A 5,310-nucleotide genomic window follows, 5' to 3' on the forward strand; every position below is an offset into this window, starting at 1 on the left:
ATTGTTTTGCCTTCAGCATAATCAATTTTTTCAATTTCTTTTGCCAATCTAAGAAAACAAATCTTCAAGAAAATATTCAATAAAATTGGAAGACTGCATTTACATACCGTTTGTGAAAAATTTGATTGATTGTTGCACCACTCGACAATTTTTTTGTTTCAACAGATTCTTGACCGAATGCTCCAATGTCATTTTTGAAATCACTTGTAAGTTGTTGAGTAACACTGTTCAAAAAGATTTATTCAATTCAATTTTATCTACTCGTTTCATGAATTTACTCACCTCAAAATCATATGTCTCATTTCGGTGGAATCGTTCAAATGCAGACCTTTGAATTTGCCAACCTCATCTTCAAATAATGTAATTTTCTTCTGCAGCTCATGCTCCAAATTGGGCATCGATTTTCGAATGTGTTCGGTCAATTCCCGATTCAATACCGTTTGAAGGTGTGAAGCGCCACAACGATCAGCCATGTGATTATAGGATGGACTATTCACAAAGAAATCCATTTATGCCTTCAGTGCGGCCTGAATATCTTTTTTCTCTTCAACGTCACTTTGTGAACGATTCACAACGCTGATATAACCTCGTTGCAATGGAAACAATCGATTTTCTAGAGCGTCTCGAGCGTTGGTGCCCTTATAATATCTAATTTTGTGATCACGCCGATCGTTCGAGTACCGTCCGGATCCACCTCACGTGCCAATTTCAACGCGTCCGAATTGGCCAAATCAATGTTTGCTGGGGTGACCGCCAATATTAAGCATTTTTCTTTGCTTATAAATTGGAGTATCATTGACCTGGTTTGTTCCACAATATCAGGTGGTTGATCACCGATCGGATTTTGGTTATTTACTCACGTTCATAGCGAATTGTTTTTTAAATCGCAACTTTACTGGCCCTTACAAATCATTTCGCATAAAATTCGAGATCCGATCCCCTAGCATAATTTCACGATAGATCATTGAATATGTGAAAAATAAATAAATTGTCCAAAATTAAAACACCGAACTCCTGGACGCTTGTACGTCATAAACCATGTCATAAACAGTTTTTTTTTTCAAATATTGCAATTAGATTTTTCCATTATAAGTCTTATTTTTATTCTCATATATGTAAATGATTGTGTCACACTACGCGAAGAAACAAATGACTACATTGAGTATGTAAAATGTTTGAAATAATAATTTCAAAAAAGTACATTAGCTCTTGAATTAACTAATAACTCACTGTTGTTCTGCCAATTAAATTTGATTGTGTGGTTGTGTTAGTGACACAAAATGTTGCCTCTCTTGATTTTGTATAAAGAAGTTTATTTTGTACAAGAACCGCTCGGGATAAAACTATTTTTGATTTAAAGTGAAGTTCTCCGTCATAATGTTTTATTTTTATAATTACAAGAGCATTGAAAATAAGAAGTAATTAGACAGGGAAAGCAGATCACCAATTTTAGTAAGGTTGGCCACAACAATACTGTGATTTATGTGAATATGAATTCAAATTTGATGTGATTTTGTTAGTTTGTGTTCCAAAAGAAAGTTCACTTGTGCAAAAAATACATACAATGTAATGAGCTAATTTTCAACAAATTTTCTTAGTTTCAATTAATTAATTCTGGAAATCAAAATTACTTAATGTGGCACCGCTTTTTTGTCATCAAAAAATGCCAACGGTTCAAACGTTGAAAACTTTCAAATTGGAGAAATAATGAACTGATTCAACAAAGATTTTATTCCAATAAAAAAAATGTTCTGTCGTGTGGCGATCGTTCCACAAAACTAAAGTCTTGGTTCCGATGATGGAACTTGTCATATCTACAAAGTAGTAGTATTTGTATATCAATACAAGTGCATGAATATATTAAATGAAAAGAGAGACAAAAATAAATAAACTAATATGCTTGGATACGATTTCTTGACGGCAAGGATTCCACATTTGCATCAAGTAAAATGAATCTTATGGATAAGATAATAAGTATAAATCTTATATAAGTATATTATTTTATATGAAAGAGTGTACTTATTAACATGGTTTTATCAAATTTAGCATTGTATGTCACCGAAATTATTACATTTCAGTTTTTGCTTGGAATAAAGTCATCAATTTTAGTTTTCAACTTCAACATGTTTTCCGAAAAGCATCACATTCTTTGTGTTGATAAAAAATGATGAAAGGAAATATTGGAAATCGTATTTATATTGAAAAGTTCTTTTTCTACTCTCAACGCTATCCAGAAATAAACACGAAAATATTTCAATGAGATAAAAACTATTATCAAATTATCTTTATTTATTAAACGAGTTGACATTGAAACATCTCATTCTTATACTAATTTTAACGGATATTCTTGCGGATTTTACGTTTTTTTTTCTTTTATTGTTAATATCCGTTTACGTGGATGGCATTGTGTTTTTTTAATTTCAACTGTAATTGGAGAAAATCTATTTTAGAGAGCTCATTCAAAAGTTCATCAGTGAATATGAAAAAGGTCCGATGTCATTTTAATGCTTGTTATCATTGAAAAGGTTTTAAAAAAAGTTGGAGTGGCTTAAAAAACTATAAAATATCAAGAATTGAATTTTTCTTGTAGAATACGAGTTAAAAAAAAATGAAAAATTAAATTTATGCTTAATTTTAAGCTGATTATCTTCATTTATGCTGCATTTGCTTCTTGATTGTGAATCGCGATCCTTGATGAGTCGCTTAGTTCCATTATTCTGGTAGAAAATGAATTGATTAAAAAACAGTTTTTATTTAATTCGCTCATAAAAATACCATGAACTCTTTATTTTCCGCTTTTGTTTCCAAGTGCATTTGTATGCTCGTACAAATCATCTGTTTGATTTAAAAATGTAAATTTGTTATTCAAATTTAAAAGCTGAAAGGTAAAAATGGATACATACGAATCTTTGCCAACGCATCTTTGCATGCTACAAGCAATTTTGATTGCGAAACATATTTGGCTTTATCCATTTCATTCAGTTTGAGAAGTTTTCCCTGAGAATGACACATTTTACAGTATATATATAAAAATTCAAAGTTATCATTCATTGAAAAATAGCAATACTTACATATTCGGCGACTGGAATAACCGTTGATAAGAAAACTATATCACGGTTGATGTAGTCATTCAATTTCGTTATTATGTAATACGTTATCGCCTTTGGTACCTGATCGTTCATATTTTTCTTAACATTTTCCATGTATAATGTCATTTTGTTATATATATCCCAAACTCCTTCGTGTAGTTCATTTGCATTGATTGGCAACTTTTTTTTATCCTCCCTTTTTCATTCGAAAACCAATATTTTATTAATTATTACTGAAAAATTTGAAACTTGAATCGCATACTTATCCTTGATATCCAAGCGATTTGTGTTTATGTAAGACTTTTCGATTTCAATGAGAACCAAAACTCCTGCTCTAGTTGATTCTGTGTTTTCTTTGATGTATTTGATGATTGTCTCCCTCAGAAACTCACGTAAGTTCAGATAAATTATCTAAAAATCAATCAGTTAGTTGAATTTATACTTTGAATAAACAAATAAGTGAGCATTACTTTTTGAGTACATGTTCGCACGGCCGATATTAATTCATCAATTACCAAATTAATGATAAGTGTGATTGGTGATTTCAATTTATCGATTTGTTTTTTAATGAACTTTTCAAAAGCAGATTGAGGTTGATAAAGACCAACACGAATACCATGTGTATTACGAATCGAAATGTCAATTTCTTTCAATGTGGTTTGTTGTGCATATTCAATTCTTGCAATTTCATTTGCCAACCTAAGAGAAACAACTCTTCATAAAAATATTCAATACAATTGGAAGACTGCATTTACATACCGTTTGTGAAAGATTTGATTGATTTTGGCACCGCTCGACAATTTATCAGTTTCATCTGATTCTTGACCAAATGCTCCAATGTCATTTTTGAAATCGTTCGCAAGGTTTTGAGCAACACTGTTAAAATAAGCAAGATTTGTTCAAATCAGTTTCATCTAGTCGTTTCATGCATTTACTCACCTAAAAATCATATTTCTCATTTCAGTAGTATCTTTCAAATCAAGACCTTTGAATTTACCCACCTCACCTTCTAATATTGTAATTTTCTCTTGCAGTTCTTCCTTAAAAGTTGGCATAGATTTGCAGATATGTTCGTTCAATTCTCGATTTAATGCCGTTTGGAGGTATGATGTGCCACAGCGATCAGAAATGTCATTATAAGATCTCACAAAGAAATCCATTTCTGCCTTCAGTGCAGCTTTAATATCTTTTTTACCTTCAATGTCCATTTGTGAGCGATTAACAACGCCGATATAGCCGCGTTGCAATGGAAACACTCGATTTTCTAGAACGTTACGAGCGTCGGTGCCCTTGTCCATCAAATCAAGTTTTGTGATAACACCGATCGTTCGAGTACCTTCTGGATCCACCTCACGTGCCAATTTCAACGCATCTGAATTGGCCAAATCAGTATTTGCTGGGGTGACCGCCAATATTAAGCAGTTTTTTTGACTTATATATTTGAGAATCATTGCTTTAATTTGATTTTCAATATCGGGCGGTTGATCACCGATCGGAACTTTGGTTATTCCCGGCAAATCAACCAGTGTCAAATTCAATACATGTGGCGAAAAAATCCGCAAATTAATTGGCTCATTAGAAATGCCTTTGTTCGTTCCTGTTGTACGGTCAGTTTCGGCTTCGATTTCCGAACGAATTTCATCAAAATCTTCAAACAGCTTCTCTTGACAATGCAAAAATTGACCATATTCTATAAACAGCAACAATAAAAAATCGTATTTAATCTGAATTTATAATGCCATTATGGACAAAAATTTCTCTTACCTTTTTTTTCATTGGTCAGTTGCAAAACCAATGGACGTCGCGTAACGATACCTGATCCTCGTGGCAAAAAGTCTCTGTGTTTGAATGAAATATCGAATAAGTAAAAAACACTTCTTTGGAAGTTCTCACTGTGACGCAATACTGCACATCAAATCTGAAAATGATCTGATATAAATTTTCAGTGACGCTTACAATCAAATACACAAACAATTTTTATATTGCGTTGCCTCTCTCATTTTTAGAAAATTAAAAATTAAAATTTCATTGTGATAATGCCCAAGAGGCAACGCAATATAAAAATTGTTTGTGTATTTGATTGTAAGCGTCACTGAAAATTTATATCAGATCATTTTCAGATTTGATGTGCAGTATTGCGTCACAGTGAGAACTTCCAAAGAAGTGTTTTTTACTTATAATTCATTCTAAGAGGGAAGGTGTAGTGCGAAACGCACCAATA

General features: G+C 32.2%; 1 pseudogene; it reads right to left on the minus strand.

Moving 5' to 3' along the window:
• Positions 1-2,251: 2,251 nt before the first annotated feature.
• Positions 2,252-5,310, minus strand: part of LOC116336948 — an 18,393-nt pseudogene continuing 15,334 nt past the window's right edge.

The sequence above is a fragment of the Contarinia nasturtii genome, unplaced genomic scaffold (assembly GCF_009176525.2).
Source record: "Contarinia nasturtii isolate CC-2019 unplaced genomic scaffold, AAFC_CNas_1.1 Cnas_scaffold_220, whole genome shotgun sequence".
Classification (NCBI taxonomy): Eukaryota; Metazoa; Arthropoda; class Insecta; order Diptera; family Cecidomyiidae; genus Contarinia; species Contarinia nasturtii.